A 25,691-nucleotide genomic window follows, 5' to 3' on the forward strand; every position below is an offset into this window, starting at 1 on the left:
CCTGAATGAATATTGCATCTCATATGAGCTCTGTTTGCTTTTGTTTTCATGCATAAGACTCCATATGCTCTCTCATTGTCAGCATGTAATCACATTTTTATAAACTTAATCTTTTGATACCTTTTCCTCAGACATTTGTTATTTGACTTAAATTGGATTCTGAAATTATCTGAGCCATATCCCTCAGGAAAATGTGCCATAAAATACTATATCATCTATATCATGTCTTCTACAATTGATGTTTAAATCTAGGATGGGAATACTGGATGCTCTATTTATCTATTTATCTCTATTTAGCTCATCCCACTGCCGTCTATTCTCTCTCAGTCTGGAAGAGGCTCAGTTACATCCAAGGTTTGCTCCCTTTCAAGCCAAGACAAGAAAGGACAGATGGGGAACACTAGAATACTTGTTCCTCTTGTGCCAGGTTTGCTGATATGGGACTCAGGTAACTGCAGAGCTCTACTAGAGGTACAGGCAGATAGAGCAAAATTCCATTTTAAAGATGGAGCAAAAATTTCTGCCACAGTCCAGGTGCTAAAAACCCCTAGAAATCTAGCAAAAGATGATAGGAACAGTTGAGCCAGGAATGGAGAGAAAAAAATTGCAGATTTTGCATGTCTCTTTGATATCTTGAAGCAGGCAATGAAGACTGAGACTATGCAGATGTGAATCACTGGTTTGGTGGCATGAAGAAGTACCAGGTCCAGGAAATGTAGTTTCATTTGTTGCTGCAAGTCTTTTTTGTTCATGCAAGCATGTGTGTCATGGAGACTTCAGTATTATTGCTGGCATTTAAACTCACTGGATTTATTTTCTGACAGCCTTTAACAAGGTGTGATTATTAGTTTGATCAGTAAGCAAGGCCATAAATGTTAAAAAAGATTTTCCAAATAAAAATTCTGGTTTTGGTCATCATATTTTTTATGTGACTTGGAGCAATACGTTGAGGAAGTTGAATTCAGTCAGCTCATGCTGAATTGCAGTGAGTGATCTTCCAAGCAGAGCACTCACACTACCAGTCCCATAAAACACTAAGCATATGATAAACATGCTTTACCAAAGGACTGAAAAATCAATGTAGTTTTGAATCCTGTTTTGTACTTCAACTTTTGAGAGTGTATTTCTTATTAATTCTTTCCTCTGTTTTACTCAGTCTCACTTGCACATTCATGGTTTTTTGCACACAAACCTCAGCAGATTTTTGGGGTATTCATAACTTCATACCTACACAACAGACAATCACTGGAACACAGGCCTTCATCTTAATATAAAAATGTGCCTTAAATCCTTATGTTTGTACTGTATATCTCACAGGTTTGAAATTTTATATGTAAATGTATATATGAAATGACAAATGTTTTTATCCAACTTTTCCACTGAGAGGATAACCTTGAAGACTCTCTTTCTGTGTTTACGCTATAAAGCATATTTCCTTCCTGGGGAAATTTGTCTGTGGGCAGATTGTTACTAAAATGTCTGTCTTAATGCTTACCCTAACTCATTTGTATATCAGTCTCCAAGCATGCAAGTTATTACCTACAATATAATTTTGACAGGCTAAGATGATGCTAGTTCTGGCTTGAATCTGTTTCCAGACTCACTGTAATTTTTTTGGCAGTTAAAAGAATGTCTGTGCTCAGATAAGTTAGTGATTGGTAGAACTTTGAGGATCTCTTGAAGTGACCAGAATTCTCAGCATGTTAGACACAAGACAGAACATCAGGGAAATCAGTGGTGAACTGCATGCAAGTCAGTAATTTACTTCAGCTTACCTGAAAATCAATGAGTTGTATGATGGGAAGGTACCATCAGAAAGCTCTGCTCTCATCCTGTGACAGTTCTCAGCTGAATCAAAGGCACAGCTTTACTAAGAGTATGTCCTATTGCCATGGTAAAAAGCAAACTTTGACTCCAAAACTGAAAATCAGCATCAAAAAGTCTGCTTTTACCCATTTTGGTGTTCCATGGAACGCCCTTCTTAGCACTGGGGATTCACAATTTTCAAGGGGTAGATACAGATTTACCTCAGCCTTTATCAGGCTTATATTTTCATTTACAAAGGACTACCTGTTTTCAATTTTTGGCATTATTTTTGCCCTTCATAATGACCCCTCTTTTTGATTAAATGTTCCATTATTTTATATGGAGTCACAGCAAAGGAGCATTTAGATTTAAATGGTTTTGGATAGCAGGTTGGCTTTCTCTCCATCTGCTCCTTCCCACTGGGCCCACTGTGCTGCCTTCCTGCCTGAGGGGCTCTGCTGTTAGACCTCTGGCAGGATCAGCTTTCCAGAGCTGAGCTTCCCATGGAAACCTGACCTCCCTGAGGAAACAGGGAGAGAGCAACAACAAAGTAGGGAAACTGTGTTATTGTCTGATGAAACAACTCAGGAGAGTGACCAGTGCTGCTGGTTTGGTTCTTGGTCAGCCTGGATTTGCCTTTTTGGCTGCCCACCCTGCTCACCCTGCAGGAATCTGTCCTGGCACAGCAGTGCCTGGCCCGGGGAGCAGAGCTGCTGGCAGGGGTGTGCATGGTGACAATGCAGCAGCCCCCTGTCACAGGCCCCCTGTGCCCTTGCAGAGCAGAGATTCAGCTCTCCTCCAGCCCCAGGACTGGCAGGTTTCCCCACAGCAGGAATCCTTTCTGCCCTGCCACCTCCTCCTCCCAACTCATTAGCTTTGCTCACAGGTACTGGAAATTCTGTTTTCTCTTGTTAAGTGCTGGTGTTTCGAGGCATTGTCAAGACTTTAAGACTTTGCATCTGCTTCCTTAATTTATCCTGTAACTTCCCTTGAGGAGTAAAGTCAGACTTGAATCAGAGATTTTATTTGCTGCCTTACTGTTAGAAGCTGGTCAGGGCTCAAGGACTTCTGAAGCTGAGTACAGGGACCTGGGGGTACAGTGAACAGGTTGCTTCAGTATTTCTCTGTTTCTCTTTGCATTAAAATTACAAATGCCTTGTTTTCTGTGCTTCTTGGGTTACTTTTATCGTGTTTGTCACTGTCTATTGCTTATTACTTTAAATGTAAGGAATGAATAAGTTTTGTAGGACTTGTCATATTTTATTCATCCATAAAGGTGGTTTGGGTCAATTCAAGAGGTAATAAAACATATGAGGAGAAATAAAAGTTTTTCTTGAGGATGATTCTGAAGGAGAGGTGGTTGATTGTTCTATCTTTTCTTCAGTAACAAAGCATCTTTCTAGATGGTTCATTAAGCTAAAAAATATCCTAAGTGGGCAATCTTTCTATCCCTTCAGGTATGTGAGACGTTCTTAATGACAGGTTCATTTTTGCTTTTGGTGACAGAAAAAGCAGGCTGCCAAAATGGTAAAGACTGAAATCACACGGACCTACATATTCACACAGCAGTTGTTTTTTCCAAAGGTTATTCCCCTGTGTTATTGGTACAAATTTATATGCTGAATAGATTGACTTATTCAACTCCAAATGTACTGCAGGTGAGTTTAATAAAACCACACACCTAATGGCTAAGGCAGATCAGAAGTAGTCACACAAACATTAATGAACTGCTGTGGCTAATTACCAGTTTCTGGTACCCATTTCTCAGACTCCCCTTCTCTGTGGTGTTACTTTCTTCACCTAAGCAAGGTAACATCAACACACACACGGATGTGACAAGCAGAGGAGCAGAAGCATAGCTTCTACTTTCAAATGTAGTTTTATCATATGAACCTTTAAAGGATCATGATCCAAATAAATAAAAAACCCAGGACAACCCAACACTTTATGAAGGAATGGCTTTGTTCCTAAAGTAAAGTATACAGGAATCCATCTAACTGTGAGCTTAATGAATTCATCACTTAGCAAAACTATTAAGGCTGGCCAAAGTCAGTGTCTATTTTCTTAGGCTAATTCTGAGCCACCAAAAAACTGCACCCCAAAAGCCATGTACACACAAAAAAGAGATTTTTTTGACACAGTGCATACTAAATATGCAAAACCACACTAATGACTCCAAAAAATATTGAACAAGAGAGCCATGTCTGGGGCAATTCTGCTCCTAAAGGAATGTTTATAAAAAAAAAATTGTCAGAGAAGGTGACATTGGTGTTTCAGTACAGTGCTGGCTTGGTAGCTGTGACTCCTGCTGCCTGAACCTCCACAGATGGGTGGCTCCTCTGCACCTTGGATTTGCAGGCTGTGTAAAGCCATGGCATGGCCCCAGAGCCAGAGGAGTAACACCTGCCCATGCTACTCCTCTTTCACACAATGAGCACAAATGAAGCTGAATGGATAAATGGGCTTTATCTCATGCCCCTGAAATGTTACTCACCAGCTGGAAAACCAGGCAGAGGTTTTGGGTGATGCATACCTGTCAGCTGTGAACTGTGTCATCACATGAACTGCTGTTAATTACATAAATATCTGTAAGCAGCTATCGGATGGTTGTAGGCTTAAATCACTGGTATTGAGCAAGGAAAGATTCAAACTAATGGCTTTGTGAAAGGGCACTGCCAAAAGAATGATTGTCCTACAGGATGCTGGTTCTGTGTTTATCTTTTTACTTTGTATTGATAGGTAGAATTCCTGGAAGGATTAAATTTTTTAGGAATTTTAGGTGAGCTGGTTTTTTTCTAGCATTCTGTGTTGTTTCCTTTTCAAAATTACAGCAGTTGTAACACTGACTTTTCTTTCTTTTTGCAGTTCTTGAGAGATAGTTCTTGCATTATCACCACAGCTAGTGACTCCCTTGCTTTTATGCCTAAAAAAGAAAAGGACTAATTTTCTTTATTTTACTGACCATCTATTTCTTTGACTATTAAGAATGTAATATAATTCTGAAATTTAAAGCAATAATATACCCTTTTATGAAAATCCATATGTTAATTAAGGAACTGCTGTTTCTATACTTTAAAATTACAAAGAAATTTCTCCAGCAGAGAAATTATATTAATTAATTTTAGTTAGATGCCTAGGACTCATAATTATAGAAATTAATTTTAGTTATATGCCTAGGACACTACTAAATGTTTAATGGTTCTCTAGCCAACAAATTGGAGAGTACCCATTTAAATATACAAACAAAATATTTTCCTGGTAAGAGAAGAACTGGTTTTCTAACTTTTATTCTGGAATACATATTTTTACTCTGTTATATCTCGCCTGTTCAAAACCAGAGGATTATATGTTAATCCAAGACAAGCTGTAGTGATTCAGACACACAGTCACAATGCTCAGTGGACTAAACAAGAATTATTGATGTTCACCCTCTAAACACTCCAAAAATAAACCAAGTTTTTTTGAAGTTACTCATAAACAGCTTCCATTAGGGCTTCAGTGGACAAGAAATCCCAAATATTTTAAGTTCCAAATATGTGAAAACAAGTCCAAGATTGACTATGAATGATGAATTTTGACTTAGAGATGACTGAACTTGAAAGAAAGAATCTGTTATTGTTTAGTGTTGTTATTACTACTTCCATCAGTAGCAAATAATCCAAACTTGAATACACAGAATTATTGTGTTTCAAAGAAAGAAGAAGGGAAGATAAGAAGTGTGAACATAGAAAACTGGTCCCCCAAATCCAGAATTCTAACAGGTAAAATCCTGCTTTAACGCAGTATCATATACCGAGACACATTTGAAATGAATAGGGTAAATCTGACTAGAAATAATTGTACAAAAGTGGTATGTTATTTTAAAAGTGTTATTGTCTAGATCTGTGGAAATGTGAGGAGATAAATTGTTCTTTTAGTGATGTGAGACTAGAAAGGGACTATTACTCCAACACCTCTGCAAAGTGCTGCCAGCACTGTGGATGAGTGTGTGCAAGACAAGCCTCCCTGGCCCCATGGACCAATGCTGAGCTGTTCCTTAAAACTTTTATGGTGACATACACATGACAGCAGCAGCCAGTGCTTTTGTACACACAAATCCCAACATTCTCAGGCAAATTTATTTCCAAAACTCTTGTAAACTAACAACGAAAACCCAAACTTCAGACACTCTTTTCTGTGCTGTTTTGCTTTGTTTCTTTCATCACTCACACTACCCAAGCACAGCTCTCAGCTGTCTGTGTGTCTGGTCTGTGCCAGTGCTGCTGGGTGTGGGACTGTGATCTCCCACTGAAAGGGAATTGCTATTGCAGGCAGTGGCACCAGAGTGACAGTCACAGGGAGCAAAGATGTGGTGCTGCAGGTGGCAATGGAGTGAGCATGAGGGAGGAGACAGGCTCCACCTCGGAGATGAAATCTTCTGAAAAGAGAGTCTGTCCCTCAGCACATTTCTGGTATGCTTTTCTGCTTATCTCGTTTGCAGAAAATACTGCATCATACCACTACTTCTTGAAAAACAAGAAAAAAATGACTGTAGATTGTGTGATTAAGAATCAGAGTACAAAAAACTATCACAAAACCCAAGGAATTAAGATTTAGGAATAAAATGACTGAATTTTGAGATTTTAAACTCAGGGGACCCCTCTCTCTTCTTTATGATGACAGTGGATTTAGTCTTGGTCAGGGGTGATGAAACTCACTATCCATTCTTAGGGAAGAAGCAGAATGGAAGATACAGTGCTGAGTAATACTGTTTATATATTTGAATGTAATGTTTCAAAATCTATACTCAAGAAGTCCTTTCTAGATTAAGTGTGATCTGCCCATAACATAGATCAGAATAAAGACTTAACATGCAAACCTTCTCCTGTCAGTACTTCACAGTAACATCCTCAAAATCTTCAGTTTGCACTGTGCCTAATGTGTTTGTACAAGGGGAAAGACTGAGAAGTACAAGGCAATAGAAAACCCCAAATTGTTTTTGCAGATTGTAGTATTGTTCTTCTGCTAACCTGGTTCATCTGTAATTTGTTGCATTCTTTTGCACTATAAAAGCAAAGGGTAGAGCAAGTGTTCTTGCAAATGGGATGCTTTCTTCTATCTTATTTTCTCCTTTGTTTCCCATCTTCAATTCAAAAAATATTGGGACCTCAAGTCACACTTATTCACTTTAAATCTTGACCCAATCTGAAAGGAATTGAGGGTGATGTGTAGGGAGAAGATTTGTTACCCAAAGAAATTTTCTTTGCTGAATATAAAAAGCCTGCAGCAAGCAATGTGGGAGAGCTTTGAAAGAACAAGTCAGAGAAATCCTTTTAAACAGAAAGTTTGAGGCACTGCTATCATGTTCTTACAGAAACCAAAATGGTGCTTTCTGTCTGAAAGGAATGCCTCAAAGTGGTATTAGGAAGCAAGATGTGTGAAAAACAAAGCCTTGAGGGTTCAAAGCCAAAGAGACAACTATGATCCAGTAACTTGTTCAGTTTTATAGGGCATGTCTCAAGGAGTTTCTGCATCAGATCCAGTTTGTACTACTGATTAATTTCTCTTCTGGCCATTAAAACAAATGGGAGGCTGAATTTAGCAAGAACACAATCAGGCCAGGCTGAGTACTTTTAAATACCCTCCTACCTCACCCACTCTGAATAGCACTGAGCACCGTTAACAAACCTCTTCAGCTTCCTCTAATCCCAAAGGGAATTTCATGTCGGTAAAAGCTCGGTGTATTTATTAGGGCTGTTCATTTTGCATTTGAGGAAAGAATTTCACAGCTATATTTCTAAAGATTTCAAGTTGACTAAACAATGGCAGCCTCTGTTGACATCAGGAAGCACTGGCAGCAGACATTTAGCAACCAGAGCTATATATTATGTATGCTGTGTAAACCTTTACTCTCATGCTAAACAGCACTTAAAAATGCCATCAGTGTTATACCATATATTTCTCACAGAGCTCTATTGTATGCACAAATGCCTTCAGCTTGCACTGCCACTCCTGGAACAGTCCCGGACAAGACAAACTTTTAGAACACTTTATCAGTGACCAGATCTAGTGAGCTTAGTAACAATAATTCAAGAGAGGCAAGAGTTAATGCAGAAGGAATGGCACATTTCCTGAAAGGCTTCTGCCTTCTGCTATGGACTATTTCACTCAGACCTCCCACAGAGTCAGCTTTCTAAAACTGTGGCTTTCTTTTTATTCCTAATTTAGAACCCACAGAACACTGAAAAGTTAGATAAAGTATGCTCTTTTTTTTTTCTCTGTCCTCACTCTATGAGTCTATTCTGAATTTGGTCCCTTCTTGCAAACTCCTTTAAAAAAGCTTGCAATTTTCAGTGGGATTTAAAGACCTAATGATTTTACCAGCTGCTGCTGTTAAAAGAGCAATTAAGAGCTTCCTCCTGCAGTCTTTTCTCCAAGAAGTGAAAACCATGATGATTTCTGAGAACCTTAATCCAGGGGAAATACCTGCCAGGAAAAGTTAGGTAGCAATGGGGGGGAAAAAAATCCCGCTGAAGGGAGTTGGAATAAAAATTCAGACACAGAGTTGAATCATTTTTTCTTTATTTATTCACTGAATCTGAAAAGACAACTTAGATGAGCTTCAAGATGGATAAATGGAACTATATTTCATTTCCCTAAAATATTCTTCAATTTCTCAGTGGAATACTTCTGTGTTTCTGGAGAAGAACCACAAAAGGAATCACAATACTTTACTACTGGGTGAAACAATAATGATATGTGTTTCAAATGTTGTTTTTAGCTTTTAAAAGAAAATGGTCTACATTAAAATTTTAACATCTGAACTCTGAAGTGCCATGAACATACTTTTAATGAAGAATGCATCTTTACCTTAGGACTGAAAGGAGTAAAATAGAGAGAATGAAAAGACTTAGTAAGAACTCTTCCCAGCCATGTTTTGGTCTAATATCACCAAGGTAAGACAAATCCTCCAGGTCTGTATCATTCATCACTCAGTCTGTGTTCCTATGCTATAGGTATTTTATTCTATCTCCCCATTTCAAAATGAAGCTTCATTGTTTGTGAAGCAAATGGTAGAGGAGTAAATGAAAATGCAAAGCACTTTCTTGGGCAGCAACAAGTTACCCCAGATTATCTGTTCTGCCTGAATCTGCACTTGAAGCATTTTTGCAATACAGAAGTGAAGGTGAAAAATAGGACTGTGTTGTTTAACTGACCTTTTCTTTGGCTACCAAACAGCAGAAGCCACTAAGGAGGGAAAATCAATACGGATTGATTTAATAATTTCCCTGTTCCCATCTTTTTCACTTTCTGGAACAACAACTCTTGTGAAACACAACAGTCACTCTACAAGAACAAGCAAATGTGACTGCATATCCGAGAGCACTTTCATTTCACTCTGATCATGAGCTTCTGTGTCCTTTGTTTCCATGTCATAAAATGTGCTGTGACATGTGGTCTGAGTATATCCCAATCAGAAAGAAAATGGAGGGTCAGATTTACCAGTGTGCTAGAAGAAATCTAGTATTCAATAGAAGCTGCACATGTCAAGTGCATGGTTGTGACTGCCATGCTGATGTCTGTGGAAGGCTGAAATAGTACACAAAATCCAGCAGTGTCAATATCTGCTTACTGAGAAGCATGCAGGGTTTGTAAGATGATCTGTTATATTACAGAATTCAGGAGGCTGGAGCAGGAGAAAAGAGAAGACAAATGACAGATATTAAAAACGAACAAATTTTGTGTTAACAGCAGAACTGAAATCACAGTGTACATGAAAATGAACATTTTTGAGGGTGCTTCAGAAGGAGTGATAGATAAATTATGAACCCTTTGTGTATCTAGAGAACTTGTAAAAACAACTTAAAAGGTAGGCTGGAAAGAGGGAGGAATGCATACATAATCATAAGGGAATTATACAGCCTCCTGGCAAAAATCTCTTGGTTGGAAAATATCACCAAATTCAAGTGGAAGTAAAATAAACTCCATCAAACAGCAGTTTAATTTAACAACATCAACAACAACAAAAACAAAAACAAAATCTAAGCTACTGGAGAAGATGTGAGCTGCTTCAGCCAGTGGAAAATTACAGAACTACATGATATCCATAGAAAAATACTATAATGACACTGGTTTCAATACGTAAGAAAATTATTTTCAAGTCACATTACCAGATATGTAGTTGGGTGAAAGTTATGGTCCTATATTTTGAAAAAATATCTATCATTTGACTTACAAACCTATTCTTTAAAGGGAATAAAAATTATAATGAGTGGGATGTCATAATGAGAACAGTGACAAGAGTTGCAAGCCATGAAAAAAAGGAAAAGAGAAAAATAATATAAAAAGAAAAAGAAAAGAAAGCTTAACTGTATGAGTTAATAAGCCAAATCTAGGGAAGGGAGGAAGCTGAAGTCTGGTAGTGGAGTTGAGTGTTGCCTTTTGTCTTTAATAAAGAAAAAATACTCCCTATTACATCCCACCTCTCCAAAAAGCAATCAAGTCCTAATGTATTCTGTCCATTAAAAAAAAAAAAAAAAGAGAAAAGGAAAAGCTTTGGAAACCCCTTGTTAACAAAACTTTATAATGTGTGCTGGTGAAAAACTTAATGCATGATTTCATATTAATTGCTGAACCACTGAGCACCTTCATTTAGAGAAACACAATGCTCATGGAGGTACATAAAGACAGGAGATACAAAAATATATGGAAAAATTGAAACTGAACTTCAAAAGGAGGTCACTGTGACTTTCATCATAGTGGGTTGTTTGAGTAAAGAAAATGATATTAGAATTCAAATAACCAAGAGAATAATCAGCGATGTTATATAAATTTAGGAAGTATTTTCCAGTGATTTAAAGGAGACAAAAGGTAAGACCTTCTAAATCAATGGCACTGATAAATGCCAGTAACACATGATCTTGTGGGAACAAACAGCCTCTTCAGAAACAGGACATATCTGAAAAAACACCCAGTACACAGACTGTCCTTTCCTGTCTGCCAGGCATGCCTCAGGTTTGCTAAACAGAAATGATAACCTCTAGATACTTCTTACTTCTATAAATAAGTTTGTCAGTAGATACCTCCTAGTTATTTTTATAGTACACTTGCCACAGCACTGCACAATTAAAATTTAGTATTTAGAATGTGACAAAAAGAGTCACATATACATTCAGACAAAATTTCTCCCATCTGAGGAACTGGACTGCTTAAATCGCTGAAAAAGTCTTGGGATTCAGTTCCCATTGGCATTAGGAGACAAGAAAAATGAGGCAAAGTTGTATGTTGGGAGATGCAGCTTTAGTGGCAATGGGACTGTGAACTTGACAAGCGTTTGTTCAAGCATCCAAGGGATATTACCTTCCCTCCTAGGCTGTTGTGAGAGAGGTGAACCAAAGGCACAGACAGTCATCTGAGACAGCAGGTAACACCAACCACATCTGTAGCAACACCTCTCCAAAATTCACAAAGCTGGACATTGGAGAGGGGCCAAGAGCACCACATTCTCTTCTCTGTGTAGCCCTCAGGGTGAGAAAACTGGTTGTTCACCCAGCCAGGGACAAGAGCTCTGTCTGGCAATAGTAGGTACACGCACTGAAGTTGATTGGAAAAGCAACAAGCAGTTCCTGCTTATGGCATTGCTCTGGGGGTCACCCTTGGCAGAAAACAAATTGCTCTCCCACCACCCCTGCCCCTACAGGAAGGTTTATTCCTTGTTGCTGAGGAACTCCATCTCCAGATGTGAAGGTGTTTTGGTTGGGGTTGTGAAATATAAGTAAGCCAGACTCCTCTGGGTTTTAGCCTTTTTATTCTGTTTTACCTCTTTAAAGAAAAAATATCTTTCTCCAATTAAAAATAAAGATATCGACTCCTTTCTAATAAGAACACATTTTTATTCCTGCAGTGCACAAGCAGCCTTTGCTAACTGATTCACCTGCAATTCCAGGAATTTGTCAGGTCCATATATGTAGAAGACTTCATAGGATTTAGGATTATGATCATAGGAACTTCTTTAACTGTCTGAAGATTGCTCATCTAAACTTGGTTCCTGCCACAGCCACTAGGGAGATATAGTGACTTTGGAGGGTCACCCCCAGAAATGACATAAATCATTCTTTCCCATGTCTAATTTTCTCCACTGAGTAGGGATGACAGGTTTACACTCAGTGTTGAACTTTGAGATGGTCTGGCATGTTAGCTGACAGGAAAAAAGGGAGAAAACGATAATAATTTGCAGTTTCAGACTAAATAATATATATCACTTTGGAATGGTCCACCATCTGTGACTTTGAAGGTGATATTAGCCAGGTTCCTTCTGAGCTAATAAAACTTACTCCAGCTACTGAGTTTTAGACGAGACTTGACTTATAGTAATGCCATTGGGTTTTTTACATTGCCAACAGAAATGTCTCCAGTACTTCCTTCAGTGATTTAACTGGCAGTGGTGAACATCATCTACTTCTAGAACCTTCCACTTCAAGATGCCAAAATCTCTTATGCAAATGCTAAATCCCATCTTTCTCAGGTAACTTTTTATTGTTGATTTTTTTATAATGCTCTTTTGTGGTTTCACTGGGTTTGGTTTTGTTTAGTTAGAACACTTCTCTTTTTAGGCCATATTGCAATTAGCATTGTGGTGATAATCTTTCACTACGTTTTCATATCTTGCAGTGAAAAATTGCCTTCTTACCTTACAGGCTTTCCTTGCAAAGAAGGAAAATTCATACTCAATTTTTACTGTTTCAATCTGTGTTTATACTCCAAAATTTAACACTGTTTCTTCCTTCCCCACAGAAGCCCCCCCAGATCTAGTTTACATTACCAGAATCATTTTCATGGAAGTTGGGAAGCCATTGGATTCAAGCTAAAGTTGTAAAATATATATGATGGAAGGAAGTTCTCTGCTAAACCATGGCCACACTCTTAATCCATTTCTTGATGACTTGTCTCTATAAATCACAGTTACAACAAATGCAGTGCAAAAAATCAAAAGAAACTATCAGGAATTTTTGTTATGAAATGAGAAGGACTTCATCCATTCTGATAGAATTCGTCATGCTGCTTTAGTTCATAGTGGCATGAATGCAAATCAACATGCCATAGTGTGGTGCCTCCAGCAATACCTAACTGGGGGACTCTGGTCCCCCTTTTTTCATCTGTTGGAGATTGGAGCCCCACACCTGCTAATCTGGCACAAAGTCATGCAGGCATTTGCTTTCACTACTCATTTGCTTACAACTGCAAAATTTCAGACTCAGGGTTTCTGTAAATCACTGTCCAAGCAGCTGGACTCTCTGCACTCTGTTTCTCACTAGATTAATGTCTTAGGCACATATATTCATTATATTTGCTCCTATTTCTCTAACGCTCCTTCCTCTATTGTCAGTGTCACCATTAACTTCTGTCTCTATAACCTCTATCTATCATCTCTATAGCTCTGTACCTCTCAATATACAGCAATACCATATCTATCTAGATCTGTAGGTGTCCAGTGGATCATTACAGGCAGTTTGTCTGCAATGACTTGTGGGATCCCTGCAGTGCTGATTTGGAACCTCTCTAAGTAGCACTGCCATTACTCAGTAGGGATTTTGTACAGTACAAGAACCTATAGACTGGCTGAACCAAAGTATTACAAGAGAGTTTTAAATAGAGTGCAGTCAGTGGGCGCCTGTGGCCTCATTTATTTTTGAAAGACAGTATTGATGTATCTCCTCCCCAGAATTCAAATGGAAATCTGGGAGAAGATCCCTTGAAAGACAAGCCAGAGAATGAGGGAGACCCTCTTTACCCCCTACATTAACATTTCAACCTTGCCTCAAGTGCTTAGTACTGAGTTTGAGAACAAGGGAAATGGTGTCCTGAGGCTTCAAGGCACTTCTTCGCCTTTGTTCAGACTTAGGCCATCCTGACTGTACAGATCACTGTGCTTCAGCACCAAAGGCTCCCTCATCTCCCGAGGAGGTAATAACTTCTCTTCACATCATCATTGTCTCAGCTCAGCAGTCATATTGCTAACTGACCTTTGGTGTCCCTGAGTCAGGAGACCATGCCAAAAAGACATCTGTGCTTACCTCTAAGTGTCTACCTATTCATCAAGGCTAACTGTGGGCTAATAAGCCCTCAAATCTGATGTGTAGTGGCCAATAAACAATGCATAGTGGATCATGAGAGCAAAGTTAATAATGTACACTTGTGATGGGTAGAAATAATTGTCCTTTTTTTTTTTTTTTTTTTTTTTTGCAAGTCTCTGTGCAGTACTGATAAAAGAGCAGCAGGAAAAACCTGAGTGATTTGCAGCATTCAAAAAAGTGAAACTCACAGGAAATTGATAATGGATAAAGTTTCCAATCCAACTCCACATAATGACTTGGCAATTCAAGCCTGCAAAGTTTCAGATTCTAAATATTTGTAGTTTTTCAGTGGGAGTTTTTCCCCCAAGGCAGTCGTTGTCTGAGCTGATAAAAAAGTACTGAGGCAGTCAGTTGTCTAGATGGGAACCAAATACACTGACTTCTGTTGAGGAGAGATTTATATGTAAGACTTTCTGAAAGTCAGGGAGGATGGGAAAGTCACTTATGGATGTTCCAGCAACATCTGTGTGTCCCATGTAAGGGAGGAGCAAGAAACTCACCAGATATACCTTGGTAGATTTATTCTTAAATATGAATGATCCCAATTTTTTGGTTCTAGTAGAACTGAAAGTTTGCAGTCTTTACAATTCTCAGTTTGGTAAACCAAAGAACAAGGTGGAACTGATCTGCATTAAAAGTTCATGGGTGTACTGCAGTCACACAGGGCAAACCTTTGGCAGGAACATGTGCACAAGGAGTGGTAGATCAGGCAGCAGCATCACCAACCTTGTGCTAACTTCTCTGCTCTGCTAACACCAACCCTGAGATTAGAGCATCTTACACCAGCTGAACCAACTGGACTCATTTCCATACAGCTCTAACAGAAGTGTTCAACTCCACATTAGAGAATGACAGCTGTGTCTGATCAGGATTACAGATTTTGGCCCTATCTTGTAGATGGGTGCTCATTTTGGCAAACACACACACTGAGGGGAAGCAAGGAGCTAAAAATATCGGTGGTTAAAGCAATCACATTTTGGTGCTCTCAAACTGAGCACCTTTCTTTAACAGAATGCAAGACAGAAGAAATTGGAAAGCAGGTTGTCTGTGGACAATTTTACAATCTGAGAAAATGAAATACAACTTGATATTATCTGCTGTAATAAATATAGCTTTCTTCATTTTTGAGTTGAATTCTCCTGCTAAGTGACTAGAAGTGCAGAGATTCTGTAGATTTCTGTGGGTTTGTATCTACATGTCTGTCATCTGATTTATGAAATGGAAATGTGATTTCAGCTTTTTGCTCATGTTGCATAAATCAGCAAGTTTTGGCTTGCCCGTTAACTATGAAGAGGCACCAGACCACAGATTTGATGAAACACATTCCCTTTTTTTTTTTTTTTTTGTAATTTGCCCTCAAGATATTTCAAGCCATTTCAAAGTTGAATAAAATAACAGACACTAACCCAGTGTTTTGTTTTCCTTCTTTAACTGGCTTTGATTAAATTTTCTTCATATTTAGGATTACCTGGATTATAACACTGTATTTAGCTCAGAATGTAGGATTGGATCAAAATATCAGATATTTGTTGAAAAGACACACACTTTCCAGTAGGAAGTGATAACCTGGAGGAGTAGCAGACATCTTGGTGATTATCAATCCACCTGAGATTTAATTTCAGTGTGCTGACATTTCTTGGTGAGTCAGTGTCAAGGGAACTTGAAGAATGAAACTTATTTTTAGTTCTTTGTCCATTTTTTTTTCACTTCACACCCAGATACACAGTAAAGTGAAAGGGTAGAAGATACTATATACAGCAGAATCTAAGAATTAATTTATCATATGGAAAAACTGTGATATCTTTCCTCTTAATCGGTATAGTACTTCTTCATAACATTAGTGTAGCATAGCCCAGTGTTTTTATTGACAGATATGGAGTTCCCATGTGCAAATCTCCTGCTTGTATCTTTGCTGGCTAAGACAGTAGTGCCTTGCTGTAACAAAGTACTGTTTGTTACAGTCTTACAGTCCAGAAATTCAACAGGTTTAAATAAATTCAGTCATCAGCCTCTTAAAGTCAGTGGAAGTCAAAGGTCTGGTTTCTTGTGAGACTTTCAGTGGCAAATACGAAGAGCCCAACTTTAAATCCTTTCCAGAACTCACTGGTAGGCATATCCACATGCAGAAAAAAGAGACGTGTTTCAAGTGAAGTGAATCATAGAATTGATAAGGTTAGAACAGACCTTAAAGATAATCAAATCAAACTGCAAAAGAACCCAAACAACCCTCCCTGTAAAACATAAAGCAAAAATAAAAGTTCATCATGGTCCCTGGTCATATAGTTGTCCATTTGTCCATTTGCTTTTTTTTGTTTCAGTGAGCCAGTAATTCCAAGAGTGGAATTGATGACATACGTAAGTGTGAAATATCATGTGGTTATTTAGAATTTTATTTTGTACCTCTAAGAGAGATTATTTTTTAAAGAATAAATTTATCCCCCCCACCCCGATTAATTGAATGATTTATTGTTGCTGGGGTTACCTTAAGCAAGCAGTACACCAAGTTCTTTTTGTATCCACCATGTGCATTACATGTACCTGTGTGTGTGTGTGTATGTGAGAGCTGTTTGTTCTTTCTTTCTTTTTTTTAATGAAGAGAAGCTGTGTTGGGAAGGTGGGAGGTCAAAAGTTCGCATTTTCCTGAGGAATCATAATGAAAAATGAGCCCATACAGACTGGTGTGGTAAAAAGCTCTATGAATGGTAAAAAAGGATTAGAAAGTAACCTGTTGAAAATCCTGTACCATTTTCTGAATGTTTCTCTCATATTAAAAATAAACATGGAATATACAGTGTATTATTTTATATGCCTAATTGAAAATCAGTTTCTCCCTTCCCTAGTTGTTAATCTTGTAGTTACACAAAAATCTTTGTGTCCCCTCTGGTGGTGATGATAGCTCTGAGGCTATATAAAGATGCAGAAAATTTAGCTCCTGGTATAATTTTAGGTGTTACTAATCAAACGCTGTAAAAGAAACACAGAGCTATAAGCAAGAATTCTTGCTCTTAAATGTGCTTGTTGTTGGCCTTTAAATTTAAAAAATCATCTGCAGACACTGAAATAGCAGTGAATATATAGTAGAAATAGTTTTCCACAAATAAATTTAAGTAAAATAGAACATTTCTTACAACTTAGGGTGATATATATGCACATATGTTAAGAGTGAGGGACTGATACTGGTTAAGTATGGGTTTTGCACGCCATTGTGCATAATCCAACTTTACCAAAGATCCCAGCTGAGCTGTCTTTGTATGTATAGACACTTCAAAGACACACAGCAAGTTATTAGATCATCTTTTCAATGAAGACTTTCACTCATAATATTATAAATCTAAGAGAATTAAAATTCTGTTCCTTTTTGGATCAGATAGGCAGCAGAGGCACAGAAAGATTAAATGAATTTTTCTAGAACCTAGTGCAAAAAAGTATGATGATTTTTATTTTAGCCCTGAATATACTTGTTTTTATCATTAATTATCATGGTATTTTTTTTATCGGTTGCCTCTCAAGACATGATGGGATCTTGTTGCTGTTGTTCTGTTGGATCACGAAAGTGTCAGCAACATCCTGGAACTGGGTCTCTAAGAACTGACTCTGACTTGAAATGTGACTGACCACATTAATGTTGGCAAGTTTGCTATTGATTTCAGTTCATTTCACATCTATCCTGAACAAATCTTTGGGCTGATATATACAGACATTTTAAGAGGTAGGGTTTGGTGTGATAATATCTGAGTTTCAGGCATGCACAACTTCTTTTTCTGGCTATACCATTCCTCCTGTTATTGTTCCACTGACCAGGTTATTAATTTGTCAGATTCAAAAATCTATAATATATAAAGGCTGTTCAGAACCAATCATTTTAGTCCTCTTTCATTATCAGAGAAGAGACTGTGTTAATACACTCTAGTGTTGCTTTATCCTAAAGTTAATTTTAACAATGGACAGTAGAATTGTATTCTTGTAGTAGCAACTTCTCTCCCTCAATTGGAAACAGCAGACGTAGTATGTGATTCAAATATAGATGTCTGGAATATGTGATTTGGCCAGTTCACACCTAAGACCAATGAAACCTATGAAAAGAAAGTCTTAATCATAAAAGTTTTGATACAGAGTGAATTTCATACACTGGGAAGACATCATCCATCTCTTGTTTCTATGGGATAGATGAACCTTTCAATTGTTAAATTCTGTTTTCTGTGGCATAATTGAGGGGTGACTGTGATGTCTGCACTGGCCATGTTTATGCACATACTCAGTATGTAAAGGATGAGAAATGTTAGCCCTCTATTAAAATATCACCTGTATTATTGATGAATGCTCATTATTGAGCATTCAATAATAACATTGCTATTATTGATCTTGCCATGAAGAGATAGAAACAGTGACTTCTCTGTGAGTTTAAATACTCCAGTACTTGAGTATATTAATAAAATCTTATCCTCTAATAACATTCTATAATAATATTCTAATAGCATATTCTGCACTCATAAAGTACGATTCCTCTAGCAGTTATAACACTGTTCTGGCTATCACCTCTTTTCTCTTATAAAGGTACAAAGAAAAAAAGCATGAGGCCCCTTGTAAGGTCAACCTGCAGTTTCTAACAATTTGTGCAAGTTGTACAATGATTGTTGAATTGTATAACACCAGAGCAGGAATTATCAACCACTTGGAATAGAATAGACCTAAATACAAGAGCTACACATTATGTCAAAGTCTGAATATTTGTGTTTAAAAACTCCACTAATGAACTTTTCTTGAAGCAAAAAGAAAATGTCAGCTCTGCCTCTTAGATGTCACTGTTAAATGTCTGGTTATTACATTTTGCATCTCCAAAACAAATATAATGGCCTCTCAGGATATACACTGTGGAGAACACTGAATGCTGAAAAAAATGCTGTAAGGGCATGAGAAGGATGCAGACTGGCTGTAGTCCAGATCCCCATTTGTAGCTTATTGCTCTAAAATTTCCATATACTTCCCCTGAGTACAATGAAAAACTGTGTAAAGTGATACTTCTGGCTTTGAATGAACTAACAGCACCAGGGAATTCTTACAATAAAATGGAAGAGGGGCAGCTTATACAATTCAATCACTTTTTCCTTGGAAAAATGGATACATAAAAATATTGCTAGAAGTCTGTCTATAATATTTTCTTGGTATATTTAAACCATATTTCCAGACATTAAGCAACATTGCAAAATGTGGATCTGGGTACTGGCAGGACTGAATGCGCTTTAGACATTATTGAAGCTTTTAAAAGGTGTGGTGTGCAAGGAGTCCTATGCAGCCCTGCATTTTAAACTAAGGATTTATTTAATACTAATAGCAATACCTTACTAACAGCCAGACCTTCCAGCTGAAAGTTAGAGGAAGTGGTGCTCTATTTACAAAATTACAGTTCTCAAAAACTGGACAGAGATAATTAGCTGGATTAAAACCAAAATATTTTTTTCAGAGACAACATATACATGCACTTAAGGTTTATATTTTTTGTGAATGGAAAAATTTAAGTTCCTGAAACGCAAAGAAATCCCCCCATTGTTTTAGTAAACACATAGCAAACCTTATGTGCAAGGTCAGAACCACAAAAGTGTTCAGATTTTGTTACATTTTATGCAATGCTTATGAAGCAAAATACCTGCATGGACTGGTCCTGGAGGATGTGGGCACATCCTCTGGGATGGGTTGTTTGAAGCACAATTCAGAGCACGCCGTGGGGTGTGAGAGTTTGCACACAGCCCATGCACAGGGGCAGCTCAGACAGGCCTGCCTGGGGAACTCAGAAAGGTGAGCCATGACTGGGTTCCTGCAAAACAAATTAAAAGGAAAAATGCTTGGTTTAAGAATCTCATCAGCTGAGCCTGAAAAGTTTTTATTTTACCTTACAGACAGAATATTTAATTTATTAAAAAGCACAAAAATAAAGTTCAGATGAATAAGAAAGTCTTCTTCCTGGTTTTTTTTTTCTGTGAACTCATGAAGAATTTGTCTTTCTCATACATCAAAACAAAACTCTATATCCCCAAAATGCCTAATTACAACTTAAAATTGTGACTATGTGTCTGTAAGAGAGAAAGCAATGAGGCTCCCTGGTCTGTGTCCACAGCTCCAGAGATCTAGGACTGTATGAAGTTGTTTCTTAACCTGAAGAGAACATTTTAGTTTTTTTCTGCTACTTTTCCTCTGCTTGATGTTAAAGTATTCGCAGCTGGAATTTTTCCTTCATACTTATGACCTCAAAATATTTATGAATGAGGAAGTTCTTTTAAAGGTACTAAATTTAAGGGAATTTGGGGCTCCTAAAATTCTGCATTTTTATTTGTTTGGTTTTTTTTGTCTACTAAAAGTAAGTAAAACAGAGAATGTTTATTGTGAAGGGCAGATTTGTTAAGTGAAAAAAAGACATATGTTGCTTATCTAAACTGTTGAAAAAGTTATCAGATTTGATGCTATGCTGGCTGGAATAGAGTTTCTTTTTCTTTTTCTTTCATTTTTTTAGAAAAACTCTAAAATTATATTGTTGGCATTTTTCAAGTGATATAATTTCATACTGTGCAATTTATTGAAAATTATTTGTTTTTATACATGTATATATTTGTGTGAAATGGTAATTTAGTATCAAATTCTTAGGTGTGGACATTATTTGTGTAGCCATTTATTTCTGCATTTAAAGTTACAAAGAAAGAGATCCAGAAGCCTTTGCATTCATTTTAAAAATGAATGTGAATTGTGACCAGCAACAGATATTCAGATTTATGCGTGAAAGACCTGAGACATTAAAAAATGTGATAATTTAAACCATATATTAAAAACCCAACAAAACAAATTAGAGGAAAATGAGCAGCAGATATAAGTAAGATTTTAGGTTGAGCAAAAGGCTTTTCACCTGATGTGAAAAAATGAAAGAAAGTGAGAGCTGGGGGCCACTGCTGGGCACTGGGTGTGCCCAGGGACAGGGTCCTTGCAGGGCTGCAGGTGCTCCCCTTGTTTGGTTTGAAAAGCCCTGAGCTGCCACTGAGGTAGAGCAATGGAAGAGGAGATTGGATGTAGGGCCCTCATCTGCAGCTCAGGGGTGTTAGAACTGAATATCTGCATCAACACCTGAGCTGAGCACTCACAGGAATGTCACTGGTGTGGGGGTGCTGGTACCCAGTGCAGTGGGCATCCCCAGAGAGGCAGAGAAGCACAGTTCAGGCTGGGGTTGGAACTATCAGTTGGACATGACTTAATTGTAACTTCCTTTTAAGACCTGTTGGAGGCACAAAGCTGTTTGGGACATAAAAAGCTTAATAGCTTAAAAGCATAAAACATAATACATATAACAATATTAATACAATTATTATTTGCTCAAGGGATAAGCCTTTGATTTGCTAAATTTCACTCTGGAGTCAAAATTTACAGCTGAATCATAACCCCATGAAGATGGGGCTTGTTGGTGGAAACTCTGAGACAAGTTTAACTATATTAGTGACTAATGGGGGATGACCAGAGTAAAAGATCTGGCCTCTGTGCAAGCCAGTTTTGGAGGGGTTTTTACAGCATTAAATGGGGTTACACTATATGGAAGCCAGAAGTAATTTTTTTTATTCAGCAAACTTTATAGTCTTCTAATGAAGAATCATTGTGTAATATCCTGGAAAAGTTCCCTCAATTTTCCCAACCAAGGCTTTGAACAAAATAAAACGAGTCCCCATAGAATCCATTTCAGTTTCATACAAGAACCACCTGACTTTTTTGTGACAGAATACTCTTATTTAAAACATCCAGCTTTGTATGGTTAAAATGGGGTAAAAATGTTTGGAAGTGAACTTTTACTAAAATGTAGTTCCTTAGCAGCCCTGTTTCTAATGGACATGGTAGATCAATTTTTAAGAGTCCTTTGCTGAAATTTTGAAATCTCAAAAATATGTGTTTTTATAAAGTTTTTTTGGTTTTTTTTTGTAAACTGTACCAACCAGCTACCAATATGTGTAAGATTGTATCATTGGACTTAACTTATTATACCATTTAAAAATTTAGATTGGTATTGAAGTAACGAGTATGGAAAATGCATATAAAGACAATTCTAATTTTAATCAGTCTCAGTTAAAATTGTAAAGGGTCAGTATCTCATGTAGAAGCAGGAAGTTTTTGTGTCAAAAGTGCAGAGCACAAATGAAGCCTTTCAAGAACAAGGACTCTGGCTCATCGAAGAGGGTGCTTTAGGAGGCATTTAGCACAAGAGGCAAAACTTGTCAATACATGAAGACCAACTAATTAGTAAATTCTTTACAAGAATCTAGTAGAATTGAGGTCAGCTAAACACAGACAGTTGCAGCAATGTACAGAATACTTTACAGAAGCACTTATGCAATCTTTCCACCTACTGTTTGAGGAGCAGAGATTATTTTGGATTTATGTGTGACTGTATATCTTATTTTCTGTCGGATTCGCCAGTCATGCTTACTGTTCTGAATATGCAGTACATGCTGGGCAATGTAAGTGTAGTATTGTTGATTTATAGGAGGCAATTTTGGTGGTGAAGACAGAGATTTGCCTGACAGAAACACTGGGCTGGTCCAGGGCCTTGAGCTCACAAGGAATTTGGAAAAGTTCTATGGAATTTTCAGCCAAATACCAGACAAACTAGCATTTTCCACAAAAGAGAAACCCTGGTTATAGACCACATCCAACTAGAAGGGCCCTGGATAATTTTTGTCAGTGACACTATACCTCCATAATAATTAAGATGAATAATTACTACTTCATATTGTGTACATGCTGACCCACCTCCTGCCTTTCAAGCAAACAAAGTCACAAGACTGATGTATTGTGAGATTCTTATTAATGAAATTGCTCTGATTAGCCACAATATCTAAACCTTTTTACTGAAAATGACGGTTTTTGAGTATCCTTGGGATTTAGATTTCCAGAGTTAAGAAATTCATCATCCTTGCCAACACTGAACGTCCTAAGTAAATAGCAGAAGTTCTAACTTCCAAAGAGTTCAGAAGCCAAAAAAAATATTACGGGCAGAAAAAAAACCCCAAATCCAAACATAATTATATAGCTACAGTTCAGGTTGTTTGGGCTTGGAATGAAACTGCTTGCCCAATCCTATCAGGGGTCCTTTACAGTTCCAAACCCACGTATGCCTCAATTTTACTATTTCTATTCTATACCAGCCTGCTATTTTCTGCTCAGCTGGTAAGCAAAAGTTACTTTAAAATTTTTTCTTTGGTCTGTACTTATCGTCAACGGTCAGACAACAATAACAGCCGGGAGAGTGTGCTAGTCCATTGCCATCCAGGCAGCCCCTCCAGGAGAGGCTGTCTTTATCTACGTGGACATTTCAATCTGTTTCAGAGACCTACCCAGAAAGAACGTTTCTCAGTCAGCCACAAAAATAGCAATTAAAATGTCCTAATGTTTCCAGAAAATGTTTACCTTCACGCCGTCATGATTGAGTTGATTTAGAAAGAGATTTATAATGGGCATAGAAAAAAAAGTTCCTGATTTTCATTTGAACACTTGAAAAAGAGTATAGAGGCAAGGAAGTTATATTTGATTTCAATTTGAGTTAATCCTCTGATATTGTTTGTATGTATTTAGGTTGAGATTATAAGAGTATAGTATATTATATATTTTATATATATATATTATAAGAATATATTATAAAATGGAGAAAGGTAAAATAGGATTCACAGCAACTCTTAGAACTGTTCTAACCAATTAAAGAAATGGTTTCTCTAAAGGGGAATCCCTAGATTGTATATCTCCTGAAGGAACAATAGCCTTTTTGACTGTAGTTCTGCAAACGGTACAAAGATGACAGCAACAGTTTCTTCCTTCAAGGACATGTTTGAGTAGCAATAGAAACTTCTCCTCTGCTCTCTTTTGAGCAGCCCCTGGGTCCCCAGGAGACACTGCACATTCATGTCTGTGGTTTGGCCATGAAGGATTGATGGCCAGGTGGACTACGGGGTCAAGAAACATTTTTCTGGGGGAATTTGGTGAAGAGGAACAGCCAGTGGCTTTCTAGGGAAAAACCTGAGCCTGTTAAACCAATGACCATCATTCAAACTGGGGAGAACTGGTGCTCATCAGTGTGGGCACCTATTTGAAGAGGAGGAGCAGCTGAGGCAGCTGATGTGTCATAATCAGGGCAAGATGTGTTTGCTGTGTTTGTCTGCTCTGCACTGGCCACTGTAAAAGGGAGGAGGTTTTAGAGCTCCCCTTCTCACCCAATTACCTGCTGTGTTTTGCTCTCTCACTAGAAATAGCAATCTGTCTCTTCTGTCAAACTGTAATGTGCTAAATCAGAAACCATTAATGCAGCATAATCCAACAAATTATTTCTTGTGTAACCCTTGTTTTTGATGACAAATACAAGAGGACTCATCAGGAGTTATGTGAAATGGTGTCACAGGTATTAATTTAACATAATTCTAGATTACAGAGACTAGTGCTACTGAAAAACACTTTCTCTGAATAAAGTGTTATGAATCAAGAGCAGGGAGTGATATCAAACAAATAAACTAAATGCAAATATTATACATTTGGAGATTTACGTAAAGGCTTTTCCCATGTCAGAGAAAACAAAAACAATAAATAAAACCCCACAAAGCAGAGTGTATAAATATTTATAAATTTGCTCTTTGTTCTATACTGTTAATGATTAGCAGAGAATTTTTTTTCTGATTAGAGAAAAAATGATGGTCCTAGCCCAAGGCAGAACAGGTACTCCTGAAAAAGCATAACCACAGAGTTTTTTGCTCATAGTTTGCAAGCTTACTTTTTCAATCCTCTCCTTTGCCACAAAGTCTTTTTCTGTGTTTCCAAGAATGCCTCTCTGTACAAGATCTTTTCCTGTTACATGCACCATGTCCTGGCCATGGAGCCTCCATGAGATGTACAGCCCAGCCACAAGAAAAGCTCCTAGAATCTGAAGCCTGGCTTTGCTCAGCCTTTACCATTGGGACAGTTCTTTTGTGAAAAAGGTTCTGCTTTTCATGATATTGGATATCATAAGTGTATTGGCTTATTTTTTTTCAATCAGTCTGAAAGAGAATGGGAGGGATATCATTTATTACAACCAGGTCTGGAATTAATAGCTGTCACTGGTGCCTTTAAGGAGATCAGTATTGGGGGGTGGAAGGGGTGGTGCAGAAAGATTAAAAAAAAAAATTTAGCTGTTCCTAAAATTGCCTGACATGTCTCATAATAAATATATTCTTCATACATTAACTGTTTTGACTGAACTTTTCTATACTCACTGACTGCCTCTGGCTAAATTCTTTAGAAAAATTTAAACAAAAATCATTTAGCTAAAGAAATCTCCTCTCAACTGGCTGAACTTGAACGCTTTCCAGCTACGAGATATAAACCATCTTCCTTAACTTCTGCAGCTGAAGATTCCTGTAGCAATGTACTTTTCTTTGGAAATGCTCAGCAAACTCCTTACTTAGCAAAAGGAAACAACACAGGTGATGGTAATAGGGAGGGGTGACTTTGCACCACTAAAATTTCGACCTACCATGTGGATCCACAGGTCCCTGGGATAAGATAAAGACTGGTACAATCAGTTTGATGGAACTGCAGGGAATAGAATGCTTGATTATTTTTGTTTTATTTTGTTTTCAAAGTGAAGTAATAGGCATTGATCTACAGATATGATTGTATTCTGCCTGGCCACAAGGAAAAACTGTTTGATTTCAGTCTGACATGGACTGATGTAAAACTTTGATGTATTTGCTAGAGATATTTCTAAGAGAAATACATATTAAA

This window comes from Prinia subflava, chromosome 1 (assembly GCF_021018805.1).
Source record: "Prinia subflava isolate CZ2003 ecotype Zambia chromosome 1, Cam_Psub_1.2, whole genome shotgun sequence".
Classification (NCBI taxonomy): Eukaryota; Metazoa; Chordata; class Aves; order Passeriformes; family Cisticolidae; genus Prinia; species Prinia subflava.